Consider the following 14,732-nt stretch of genomic DNA (forward strand, 5'->3'; position numbering starts at 1 on the left):
CTACATATAGTTTTAATGTAAGAACATTTCTATTCTTTCAATTCTATAAGAATGTAAGGCTTCCAGGCCAAAAATTTAAAAACATTCTATAACACATTTTTAAGGTTCAAACATGCAAATTTCCTAAGAAGTTACCAAAATACTCACAAAGTTCTCAAAGTAATAACATTTTAAGAACAAAATTTCAAGTAGGCTTCAAAAACTTTTGATGTTCTTATGAAAAAAAAAATCTTTATTTCGTATTCAATCACACTCAAAACGATGTTTGTCTGCTCTCTGTTGAACATGCTATGCGCATCTGGGAAGTACTTTTAAATCCATACAAAAAACAACAATTTGCGGAATGCATTCTCTAGTACAAACTCTCATACTCCAACAGACAGATCGAATCTTAATAATCAGGTATAAAAGAAGAAAATATAATTGACTCCCGTAGGTTTATATTTTTTCCAAACATATTACCTATATATAGAGCACAGTGAGCGTCCAAGGTGTACGCCTGGCTTCCTAATGCGGGAATTTGCGTAGTTTTTTACCATAAATAGTAAAATGCTTTTTGAGTAGAGTCACGTTCAGATTTTACCTACCGTGAATTTTTTCTCACTTGAAACTGTGCTAAACTTCCTTTAGGATTCACAAATAGGGTCTGCGCGTCCTTTTGTCAAAATATTTCTTAAAATATCTTTTTGAGAGAACAAGGACTTGATTGTATCAATTATGATGACATGATTTCATAGATATTGATACTATTTCTGCAATGAGAGTACCCGAGGCGCTTTAAGAATAACTATTGCAAACCTCTCTGCAATCAACAGTCTCGACAGTACAGTTGGTGCGCTGATGCAAAATCAGTTGAGTATGCAAGTTATGTCACTTTTTTAAAAACTAACCCAAATATTTGAAATCAATCGAGCTATTGAAGGACTCGATGAACATTTCAATGGTTCTCGTATCATCATACTTGTTACAAATACCGACTAAATATTCCACGAAATAATCAATATCCAATCAATCAATATTTAGACAAAAAAGAATCAATAGTATGTCCCATAGCAATATTCGATTAATAAATAACCACTTGGCATTATAACTATGACCTTTTACCATAACGCTTGGTTTTGATCTTCACTATGAAGAGTCTAAATACAAACTAATGAAATGCTTGTTAAGTGTCCTTCAATTTATATGCTTTATCAAAAATGTATTTGTTGGCTATTCTCCTCTCTCAAGTTTAGGGTACTTGAAAAAAATTCCCATCGAAATACAATGAATTAAAAAAAAATGCGTACTTCAGAAATCAAAACAACAAAATCTCATCTTAATAAAACTTAACGTTCTAAGTCTTGCTCATGGATCATCGAATCAAATCGGAAGTCCAACGCAATTTCATAAACAAACATTATGTGATACTGTAGGGCCCTTAACCCTCCTTCCTTGCGCGCGAACGTCAGCACGCGCGCAGGTTGATGCACGCCACAAATACCCACACATAGACAATTTGCTATTGTAAATTTTACCTTTATTCGACCCGTGCTAAAGACCCAATGGCACTCCCACCCCACTGGAAAATTTTGTCCCCGGTTGGAAAAATACAACTGCAGCCCCAGTGGGAAATTGACTTTGATTTCATCCTCATTTGAAATCTAACATGAAAAATTGCAGTCTAAAACCATCTTGATTGAATTTTTTTGAGCTGGGAACAATAGAGTTTCTAACCCTATTTTCATCCCCGCTATGGGAAAATTTTCAACCGGGTCTATGAGGCAGAGGTATTTTCTTGCTCAATATTGTTCTTCCAAATAATTGTCAATGAAAAACATTCATGCGTATCGTTCACCATGGAAATTATTAACCTAAATGATTACATTGAGTTACAAAACGAATACATGTTTTTTCTTTTATAAGCATAACGTTTATAAGCATATGCAGGCTCAGTTTTGGGTACCTAAACAATGGCTCTATTGTTTGAGAACAATAGAATGCTAAGCATAATGCGAGCCTGATGTAGGGGCAGACACTTGCTTATAAAAAAAAAACATGTAACTGTAACGCCCTACCTTTTTTAATCGATTTTGTAGAAGGTTTTTTGTGAAATGGGTCCTGAATGACCTCTTAATTTTACAATTTTTTTGTTTGAAATCTTAAGTTTTATCCAGACCCGGCGGAACAACCGTAAAAGTGGGGGGGGGGTGCGAAGGCTCAAAATGATATAAAATTCGCTAGGAATTTGAGGGAAAAAATCTCATTTGCTCAAAAGTGGGAAGTCTCCCCAGTCTCCTCGCTTCTGCGAGACCTGTATCTCACTTTATCGTACTTCTGCTGCCTCCAAAATTTGTTTTTAAACCTAGTTGACTTTCCCAATTAAAAAAAAATAAGTAGCAAACTTAATCTCAAGGCTTTACTCAGGACAACAATAAAAGAAATATTCCAGCCAAATTTCCAATTAACATCCAGGATCCTATAACAAATCTTTAATCCATTTCATTAAGAAAGATAAATGAGCTTAATGCGATAATGATCTATTCACAGTGATATTGTGAAGGCTGTGAAGTATACATTTATTGCTGATATTGAGATACCTAATTAATGAGGATTAATTCATAGCTGCAACAGCGGGCTGCCTACACAGCTCACCAGCTAACTAAATGCTTTATTAGTGGGTTATAAAATGTAATATAAAAACTTGCCAATGTCATATTAGACTGGTTAGATGAATAAATTTCACTAGACTGGGATAGCTTGTATTTCTTGCTCCTTTCTCTCCTGAATTTTTCTGTTTTTCAATTTTCTCTCTTGACTTACCTGTTAACTTGTCTTTAGCATATCATTACAGTTGCTGATCAAGATGTCTCCTATAAAACCTCCACCAAGTATTACCATATAGTTATACATCCGTTTACATTCATTTTGTACTAGGTCACAGCTATCGATATAAGAATCGATTTTGCACCATCATCTTCATATTATAACATATCATTTTTTAAAGAAATTAGCTTTTAGATAGCTTATATATTGTGTATTTTAATCTGCTGAGTTTATTTTTTGAAGAAATAAGGGGTAATAAAACTACTGTTTTCGGAGACTGAGTTTATTTTCTCAAATGACTTTCCAAGGAGCTGAAAGTTCAAAGCTATATTATCATAAGTGCTATATTGATACTACGTTTTTAGCTATACAATTTTATGGACTTTTTCTTTCCTGACTCAGCGCTTTTTTGATAGCTAAAGCAATTAAAATGAGCCCAAAATTTCAAACATAGCTTAGAGCCACCAAGAAAATGCTTAATCTATAGGTTTCAAGTTGGTGTTGGTAAGATATGAAAAAGTGGAATATTTCAACCTTGAAATTAAGGAATAATAAGAATATTTGGTTCCTATAAAAAACTGAAATGACGTCATTTCGACGACGAAATAAACCCACAGTCAACGGTTGTCCGGCGTTGTCGTTTAATGAGTCCGTCATTTGTCGTACATAATGACGTATTATAATAATCACCTACCACTCTTTGTCTACGAAGGGCACACGTAGTATATAATCTTCTTGAGAAATGTGGGTTTTCTTCATGGGTGATTACACAATATTTCGACACATGTTACACATCAAGTTTTATCACAGAAAATCTTCCTTTTTCTATTGCCAATTTTCAAATTCCTTTCCTCCGAATGTGTCACGAAGATATCATTTTTAATTTCTGAACTATGATAGTGCAATTTATAGTTAAAATGAACTGGATAATTTTTATTGAGCACTTTCTAAAAATTGTGAATTTTCTGACCCTTGTAGAGAGACTTTGAAAGTTGAAAAAACCGACCGGCCTTACTATCTGCACATACCCCGCAACACCCATTTTTGCCTAAGTACCCCCTCCCATCGATTGTCAATTTCAAAAGTGCCTTGAAATTCAGATTACCATAGACCCCATTATCACCACAGACCTCATTAGAGTTATTATGGGTTTGAATATGTCTGTCAATGTTATTTAAAATCTGATGTTGTTTACCAGTCTTGCTAGTCTTTGTGGTCAAGATTTACGTTTTTTAAACTTAAAAACAAGGGAAAACGGCTGCCAATTAATATGGTTTTGAGGTGAAGAATGGAAAACTATGTTAATGCAACAAGGAAAAAATACTTCAAAATTTTCCCTACAACAGTGTTAAAAACAAGATATTGCGGTTCAAGATGTTTATACCGTACTTCATTAGATTTTAAATTACGGTAAACGCTATGCAAATTTTTTGTGGTGAAACATCTACGTAGAACATATAGTATTAGACACTTGGATATTCGACCTGGATACCATTGTTTATCTTCTTGCAACCCTAAAAAAGTACAATAACTGAGGGAGAATGAGTTCTCCCTGAGTTATTGTACTTTTTGCATCTCCATACATAGACCCTTTAGACCTGTGAAACCACAACTCTCGTGCGTTCGCCAATGTTACTTTACCGCAAAATTTTAACCACACTTTACCACAAAAAACCGGGATGACGCAAGCCGCGAATTTCGAGTGCTCAATACATCTGAATTTTCCAACATTACAAGATTTCCTTTTGAAATTTGTAAATAATTATTTTCTAGCTTTTTTTTTACCTGTGTCACTGTTAAATATACAACGCCTTAGTCCTCATAATACCTCTCTTGGCACACTTATTCGGTTTCATAATTGAACATGCTAAGGTCAAGGTAGTTTTAAAGTACGACGCCTTAAGCTTTTACAACTCCCCCTGAACTTTGAAGAGGAGGATGGATTAGCAAAACTTCAAACTGTATTTTTGCTGTAACCAGTTTATATTGAAAGAAAAGTCTTCTTTAGGTTTGAAGTTTTCGTAGTTTTTTTATTTTTTACGGTCTAATGAAAATGCTCTTTTGAGCTAATGCTATGTGAAAGAAAGCCATTTTCATCGTTTTTATGTTATATGCTTGTAATCCTAAAAAATCTGGTGATTGTTCGTATTAAAAGCGAGTGGAGAAAAAAACAGCATTCTTCACAACTTTATTTTACCATACAAATTATTTTCATTAATTTAAATCTGGTTGGATGTTTGTGTCTTCAAATTCATCCATTGTAGTGCCCGAGATTGTTCGCAGTCACAACTAGGGCGGGTCATGACCAGTGAAGTTTAAAACTATCCTTGGTTTAGAGACATGGGTTACATTACTAAATCACAGACCAGACATTCCAACAATCAGCCAGACAATGGTTGTATTGTCGGAACGTTTTTGACAGGTCCTTACTTTGCTGTCAGGATGATATAATGAGAACGGATGCATGTATATTTAGATTTTGATTTATTTTGAAATTAGTTCACACACAAAATTCCATATATGAACGTACCCTTTGTTTGTTGGTTAAGATTGCCCGGAATGACGCCCTCTCATTGTATAATTAAACTTAATGTTTTAGAAGTAAGGCTTTCAGGTGGTATGGAGCTATTTTTTATTTTTTTTATTTAAGGGAACTAAGTTTTGCGGTAACTAATTTTCTCGTTTTTGGGTGTCTAACGCGAAAATTAATTCTGCGAAATGCTATTTTCACTACAAATTCTCAAAAACTCCTAGAAAAAATTAGTTCCTCAAAAACGTCAATTTCATGCCCTAAAATTAATTCCCTTAAGGTAAATCATTGGGCATCAGAATTTTATTATTTTCAAACTTTAAGTGTTGTTTTTTTCTCTAAGAAATTCTAAAATCTTTTCGTAAGTATTCTTTGAACGTAATAATTATTTTGGGACAAATTGTTTAAATTTGAAATTGCCAAGTCTAGGAAAAGGGTTGATTTTATCTTCGGTTTCTTTTTCTCGGGTTTTATAGCGACATTAAGCGTAGATCTACGAATCCAATTTGAAAAATGGATTCAGTTCAAAAAGTGCCCGTCCTACACTTTGCTGTGATATTGTATCAAATTGTGACAATCAGCTGCCGGATTTGCTTGTTTTGATACTAATCTTTTGTGACGGATTGAATCATGTCGGAACATGATAAATATACGGAGCTCATTATTTAAACCAAGAACTATATCGTTAGCCTTATAATTCATCCTGATTCCTTCGCTGGTGCTAAATTCATCAACAATTTCTTAGTTAGCTGCAGCAATATAGAATTTTGATTAATTTTTAATTTGGTTTTTAAGACTTCCGAGGCTGATAAGTTCATTTTAATTCTACTTGCGTCTTATGAACTATTCTCAGTGCAATGGTTCTTATAAAATGAAACGACAACTCCGACATTCTAACGTTTCTCTCAATACAAGAATATGGATCATTGTTGTTCTAAAGATATGGAATGTCGTTGAAATTGCCGTTTTATTGATAACATATTGTTTCTTTGGGAGAAACATGTTGCAACATATCGCTCTTGACAATATTATCACGGTAAAATACCGTTATATAGGCTTCGGTAAGGATTTCGAACTTCGATGCTTAAGGATAACCTGGAATCTCAATTATTGGAGGATATATCAACTTGAAGCTTTAGGTTTTCAGTCTTTTTAAATGTTGTCTGTTTTGAATATCAAACCCCTAGAGACTTTTAGGTTTATGAGTATGTTCGTGGGTGTACCCGAACCGAAAATCGAACTTCGATCCTCGGAAGGAAAGGTTTTCGACATTTTTTGGACCCTTTAGACAGATTTATTCCAAATTTAGTTCGATTTTCATCAATAGGATTTCGTCAATTTTCATCAAGATAGAATTTTTCATTAGTTGCCGAGTTACAATTTTGGTGCGGCGCCTCCTAAATAATTTTTAAATGTTTTGTCATTATTCCAAATTGAATATTATATTAATTTTCATCAAAACAACGGGCTTCATTAAAATGTGTTATTAATGGGCCGTAAGAAAACTCCAATTTATATCATTGTCTACCGCAACACCACTTTCCGAAATTTATTTCTAAAATAAATGTCTAATTGGAGGTCTCATCAACCAATGACATTTTTCAATAATTAAAACCTATTTCCTCGCCATTAAGTTATTGTACCTTTTAAGGTCTACATGAAAATTTCGACCGTGGTGCATCGGTGAAAAGTTAGTTTGTCCAGGGGTTCTGAAAATGATTACAATCATCGTCGAAATATATTGAGATTTTAGTGTATTTTAACGTTTTTCAGAATTTAAAGTTCGGGCGAGAATTGCTGTTTTAGCACTTCCACTTTCTTTCATTGAATCGATTTTAGAGGGGTTTGATGGCTTCTAGGCGATATTCCAAGCCTTATTCGAGCAAATTTGAGCTTTTAAATCCTGAACTCCTAAGATGCTAAGTTTTAAGTCTAATGTTAAAACTCTACTTTTTCAAGGCGCTTAAAAATCATTTGTGGTGTTTAAAATTTCAGCGGGAACTCCCTTTTGTCTCAAATATTTTGTCCATGATTGTAGTCTTTTTATAAGTGAACAACAGATTGGAAAACGTAGACATACGTTTTTTATAAGAACAAACTATATAAGAAGATAAGGCCTCGATGGCCAAAATGTTAAGAACATGTTAAAAATATTTTTAGGGTTTGGGAACTCTAAAACACCCGATTTCTTAGGAAAACAGACGAAAATAGCCACAAAATGGTAATATTTAGAACATTTAAAGAACATTTTAAGGCTTAAATCTCAAAAAGTTAAGAGCATTTGAAATTTTCAGACTACGCAATCAAGCAATGGGATCTCTAATCTTACACACAAATTTTCGGATGATCTTCTCGATGTTCTCAACTTTTTAAACTTTCAAGCCTAAACATTTCATTAACTTGTTCTTATTTTCACCATTTCTTTAGTATTTTAGTACAATTTCCTAAGAAATAGGTGTTTAAGAATTCACAATGCCTTAAAATGTTCTTAATTTGTTCTTAAACCCTATTCGGCCTAGGGGGGGGGGGGCTCTTTCTGTTCGGAGGTCACTCTATTGGTAATAGCTCCTGAAATGATAGAGCTTTTGCCGTGAAATTTTCTGTAAATTCTTAAATTTTATTTAGCTTCAAAATTAAAAAAAATTTGACACCAAAAATTGTTCACACCTTGAGCATGATGACATTTCTGACAGTAAGGTGTCACAAAAATTGACACAAATTTATTTTTAATGTCAAATATATCGTTTAAACCGTAATTTATTGAATATTTAGGATAAAATAAGCATTTTAAACTCAGACAACTTTTTTCTAAAGCTTTTTTTAGAATACAATAGCTATTTATAAGAAGAAAGGAAATTTTCGGTTTTTGCTCACTTTGGGCATGATGAGTGACGTCATCAACAAAAAAATTCTTTTTCAAAAGTTACCTTACGTGACAAGGATCTTGTGTACCGAATTTCATCCAAAAAGACCCACCAGATTAAAAGTTAAGGGGTGGTACAGGAGAAGCCCCCCCTCCCCTAGTTCTGAACCGCCCCTAAAAGCCTAGGTTGAATAGGGTTAATATTTTGAACATCGAAGCTCTAAGAATTTGTTCTATAGAGATACATACGTATGACCTTAAATTCATATTCTAAACTTAAGCGTTCGCGAAAATCAAATAAGATCAACAAACAAAACTCTTGACTTATGGTATTTGAAGTGTATTGTATTAAAAAACCAATAAAAACCTGTTAAAACCCTTTTGTAGACCAAATGATAACATTGAAATTCGAGAACAAGAATAAATTGTAGTAAAGAAGGCTGGATTAGGTTCGTTGGATTTAATCCGAAGTTAATCCGATTAGAGATATCTTTTTATGTAAGAGCTCACTTAACCCTTAGAAGCCAGAATACGTATATATACGTTTTGAAAAGGCCATTTTACCGATACACAATCTTTTGGTCATAACTCCTGACCACTTGCGATTCAGAGAAAAAAAATCTGCTATTTTTTGTAGCTGAGAGAAAGGGCTTTCCAACGATACCAAAGTTGATATCTGAATCGTTTGTCCTGGTCGAGAAATCGCCTTTGAAAGAATAAATTTCCAGAAAAAAATGATGAACTTTTTGGGCTTTTTCAAAAAAAGACAGCGGCTTTGAAAGGTTAATATAACACCCAAACCTAAGAGTTGATAGCTTGCCTCAAGTGAAATTTTTCTTGAGCTATGTCATCCTTGCTATGATAACAGTACACTAGAATCATTGACGATAATATTCAAGTTTTTCTCACGCTGGTAACGATTTCACAATCTATTAAATCTAGAATTTTGTACCGTTCTTCTCTGTCAAACTAGGATAATATTTTCATTGGCATAATAGATATGGCAAAAACGTTAGCCAAATACATTTTTGCATACTTGAACTACTACAATTTACTCTTCACATAGTTACTCCTACTTTATCAAGCAGAAAATATTTTTACTATCAAGTCAAGTACTGTGGATAGTAAGAAAATGATTTGTTGATCAGTGCCGTAGCTACTGGGGGGGGCAAGGGGGGGCTATGCCCCCCCAATAATTTTTTCAAAAATGGTTATTTTGCAAATTGCAAAGTTTTTCTGTTTTAATTTGTCATACACGTCTTTTTTTTTTAAGAAACACACTTTTAAGAAACATGAGGCTCAGAATGCCTAAAAACTAAGAAACATCTAAGAAACATGCTGAGGCTGAGAATTAGAAAATAACATTTTTTAATTCGGTTTTTTATAAGAACCTTCCAATCAAGGCTAATTATGTCAAAAAGTTTAGAAACATGTAAGAAACATTTAAGGCTCAAAAGGCCGATTTCTTAAGAAACATTGAGGCTGCTTGGTAAAACTAGTTTCTTAAAAAAAACAACGTGTAATTGTCTTTTATGTGCATGTTTTAAGTGTATTTTTAAGCAATCTAGAGCTAAATTTTCAAAATCCCCCCCCCCATCGGCCCAAACCATGGTTGGCTCTCGCGGTGTCACTAAACTTCAGCCCCCCCCCCAATATGAAAATGCTTCCTACGGCACTGTTGATAATGTTTTTTGGGCCATTGGTTTAGTTGACAGTAGTTATGAAGCTATTTGTTATTTACGAAAACTAGAAAATTTTCGCTGAGTTCCCGTAAACCTCGAAATCTTTAAGCTATAAATTTATCGCAAGTTTAACGTAATTAATCTAATGCATTATAATTTCAGTTACGCTTTTTGGATGAGTTTACTTAGCATTGTTATCGTTTGATTATTGTGTTTTAGTGCGAGGGAAGCTGGGAGCTAGGATAGATTAACGTTGCTTATATTTAGTTTGATTTTTACGTAAGTTTGGCGTAAGTTTTAAGAAGAAAAATAGTAGCCTCAAATCTTTCCTAATTTGATTAGCGAAGGAAAAATAAGATGCCATGAAAAGACATTTCTAAGTCAATCCATAGCCTGTCGGAAGCTGTAGACTGTCACACTGTCACTTAAATGGGGAAATGAGATATGCCAAAATCCTTATAATGCAATTTAAAAGCACAACCCTAAATGCATATACTAGAATTGTGTGATTATTCATAACTTGGTAGTTTGCGTACGATCTAACTAAAACGAAAATGAATTCGGTCATGTTTGAGAGTTTTTAGTAAAGTCCCAATTATAAAAAAACATACCAACACCCAAATGATCCTTTCAGAGGTATTAATTACACAAATAACAAAATAATCCACAAACTCTTAATTATACTCGGCTGTTTTAAAAGGCAATGATATTACTCAATGTCTAGAGGGCAGGAAACCTTAGCTCATTACTCAAAATTTTATAAATTACGCATAGTAGTGTATTATTACGGCGGGTAACAAATAAAACCATTTGCTAATAATAAAAGAATGGTAAAAATTTGAAACAGTTCAATCTTGTATATCCTTTGTTCATTACTCAGAAATGTTGTAAATTACGCGTGGCGTATGGTGTCTATTACCACCGAACTCTAACTTTAAAGACTGGAATGGGATTTTCAATAGCGATTTCAGTTAAAAAAAATAGCGAACCTAATTCTAAAAGTGACGACCTCGTTTCTGCTTAATATAGGCTTTTTGATGATTACTGATAGTGCCAGATAATTCCGTGGTTACTCAAAAAAGAAGCTGAGTTAGAGTTAGAGTTCGGTGGTACTCAAATGACGAGGCAAAAGTTCGTCGCTATAATATTGCGGGAATGGGAAAAATTCGAAACAACTTAATTCATATTTCCGGTAATAAAAGTCCCCGAAAAGAAGTTTCTGTACTCTAAAAATGTGTAAAATTTGTAATGGGGTTGTTTCATTTTTGTGTTTAGTGGTTAGATTTGTGTGCATCCTGTAGTTAAATTGATGAGCGTACATAGTTATAGAACGGAATAGATGTTATTTCAGGTTTGCGTCGGTTAAGCGCGGGTTGACCTTTTATCTTCGACATTTGTGGTCCCAACTTAATCACAATCTGAACGTCAGCGTTGTAATCTTCGAGCTTTTGAAATTCCATTGTACGATAGTAAGATTTTAAATTTAGTTTCATGCATGTGTTGAGCTCACCTTTAAGAAATTAATGACTTTGAATATTTTGATCACATTACAAATTCTTTTTTTATAAGAACATCCAAAAAGCTCGGATGTTATTAACTTTTTGAGTTTTAAGCCTAAAAATGTTCTTAACACCATTTTTTGGGGAATTTTGTCCATTTCCCTAAGAAATTGGGTGTTTCAGAGTACCCAAAACCTTAAAATGTTCTTAACATTTTGGGCATCGAATCCTTATGTTCCTTATATAGTTTGTTCTTATAAAAAACGTGTACGTATTTAGATGATAAACGGACCAAAGGTTATCCCCTTGAAAAATAGACCGAAGATCCATCTCCTGAAGCTTCATCTCCTGTAGAACCTTCATCTACTTCGGAAGCTCTACTGGATACAGGGCCAGGGGTCTTATTTAGGCCCGGTGAACGACGAATTTCGCTGGTTCAAGGCACGAAAGAAATTACAAATCACCATTTGAAAAGTTCTCTTCGCCAATTCTCAAGTACATATTTACGCCAATCAATACACTGTACTTGCTAAGAATTCACCAGCCTAGAATCTAGAAATCACCAGAGATAATTTTTCATTCGCCAGTCTACCAAAAACAAAGCAAAACCCCTGCTGGAATCTCGTTCTCAATCTCTGTGCTCCCAATAACTAATTCGAAGTACCCGCTGGCAACAATGGAGTTTCAAATCCCATTCGTTCTAAGCAAGATATTTTCGTTGTGAAAAACCCAGAGGACAAACATGAAGTTTTTCTTCAATAAAGTACTTACCGGGAAACCTCTGTCATAGTCGAAACCATACTCAAAGCAAGGTGTGGAACTCGCAATCCAAGTGCGAAAACAAACTAAAGATGTAAATTTTATTGTATTCAAAATATCGAAATTTCCATCATTTTCAGACTCGTACAAAGATACAATCACCAAACAAGATACATTTTTCGATTTCCATTCTAACGGAAAATCATCAATGAAAGAAGCCAGACTTAATCTGTTTATTTATCATTCTCATAGTTCTCAGGCTAGTCATTTGTTTAGATTTCTTAACAACCCCTCACATAGCATAACCTATCTTTCTAGCTCACCCATTTCCAAAGACAAGAGAACTACTCAACTTTCTACTGATTAGTGATTTGCTAAGCATCCGGTCCGTTTGTTATAACAATCTTTGGGTTTGTGTTTTTTTTGCTACATTTTTCCCATATGATGAATCAAGGGTCCTCACATAACGTTTCAATTCATCCATACTGTTTATGTTTTATTTTATGTGCGTGAACCAGTCAGATAACTGTTACAATCATCGGCGAAAATTGTCACACAAGAGTAGAATACAAACTTCACCCCCTTCCCCCCAGTTGCAATGTTGAAGGGCATCGGAAAAGTCGCTGGGAAGGCCGTTCGCACTAAACATTGCCACTGGGGGGAGGGGGACCATTCCATAGTTTTTTTTCAGCATTTTCCAGTGTTTTTCTCAAACATTTTCCAGTGTTTTTCTCAAACATTTAAGTGTAAATAGAGTTGATGTTTTACAAAGCCCAATACACGGGGGCGTATGGGTTTGACGTTGTAACGGTATATGCCCTTTTTCTGTCGGTGTTTCATTGTTTGCGAAGGACAAAGTTACGGTATTTCGGTGTTAAACTTGCCATGTGGTGAATTATGTCGCTGTTAACGCTGATATAAGAAAAAAACCACCACATACTAGACTGCTTTAGAAAATACACATAGACACCATCAGACCAAATGAAGAACGTTTAAGGGGAAGGGTCAGTTACATGAAGGGTTAAACTGGTTTCGTACTCAAAACGAAGAGGTAATATAAAATTTATCACGCAAACGTTTTGGATTTTCTGTCTTTTCGGCTTTGAAGCATTTCTAAGTAAACTTTGCTGCGCAATACACCTTTTCGACCGTAGCCACCAATTGCCGCTCGGGCATATTTTTGTCCGCTTTATCCCACTAAAACCGTCCCAGTCCTTTTTTCACACCAATAGACAATAGAAAAATGTGTCAAAAAAGGATTGGGACGGTTTTAGCGGGATAAAGCGGACAAAAAAGCCCGCACGACTACGGTCAAAAAGTTGTATTCCTATGTGGCCGTAGCATGAAGGTAGAGCATCCAGCTATGGTGCGCAAGGTTGTTGGTTCTATCCTCAGCCTGGTCATATACCAAAGATTTTCAAAATAGTACTTGGTTCCTCTCTGCTTGATACTCAGCAACTAAAGAGACGGAGTAAGGGTAAGTGGAAAAATCCAGGGAAAGGAGTGGTGCCCTCCCCTACCTTCGGTTAGACAGCTAGAGAAAAGGGAGCCCTCGGATCGCCCTCGGGACTGTGGTCGCAAACTTACTTACCTACCTTGTTCTCAAATTATTAGTGAACAAAAATTTCTAAAAAGTAAAAAAAGTTTGGATTTTAAGTACAACTCCTTCAAGTGATTTTTGATGGTACTAAAGAATACTTCATTCGGTACAGAGGATGATTCTAGTAGTTTTAGTATCAACTAACAATCTGCCTGGATGATCGAGGGGGTGCTTCACGCATTGGGTGAGAGTGGATTTGTCGACCTTTCTCAAACAAGAAAAAATGAATCCTTAAGATTTGCGCCGCCGGGTTAAATGTAATGCTTTCTTTCTTTTAATGCGAAACATTTTTAGAAATCTGGATTTGTGTGAAACCCACAGGGGTCACGTGTTTTAGATGGGAAATAAGTGGCTTCGTTTTCAATGCAAGAGTTACAACTCTAGGGACTTTAAGCTCAATGATGTAAGGCTATGTTGCAATGTCAGTCGGTGATTTATCAATTTTCTTTGATTGCGTTATCTTTCAGAAATGTTAAATTATTATTGACGCTGAAATTCCCGTATATCCGATACATGTCGCAGTAAAAGTAAAAAAGGGTTTTTCATTATGGTTTGTCGATTTGTCACATTTCGATCATTTTCTAGATTTGCGGAATTTTTAGATCATGACTTTTCAGAAGAAATTTTTGACAATGGAGATTGCCGCCAATTCTCATTAAAAACTCAACATTAAAACATTAAAACTCAAATTTTTTTTTGGTCTATCTCGGCTTAAAGCACCATTGTTAATCCCTATTTTCTTCTCTAGTTTATAACCTTAAATACCTGTGTAATAAGATGCGATTGCTTTAGATGGTGTATCTTTAACCAACTAAAAATAGATTTTCGGAAAATTTTTGTTAAAGCTTCTTTGTCTCAAAATCTTGAAAAGAGTACCTATCGGTAAAATCTCGCAGCAAACTTTATTATCGCGCATTTAAACTTTGAAATCGCGCAAAAAGTCGAGATGGTATTTTTCGGCTTCTATATTAAAGATATGGTAACAGAAATCTTC

This window comes from Clytia hemisphaerica, unplaced genomic scaffold, assembly GCF_902728285.1.
Source record: "Clytia hemisphaerica strain Z4C2 unplaced genomic scaffold, Clytia hemisphaerica genome assembly, whole genome shotgun sequence".
NCBI classification, from domain to species: domain Eukaryota; kingdom Metazoa; phylum Cnidaria; class Hydrozoa; order Leptothecata; family Clytiidae; genus Clytia; species Clytia hemisphaerica.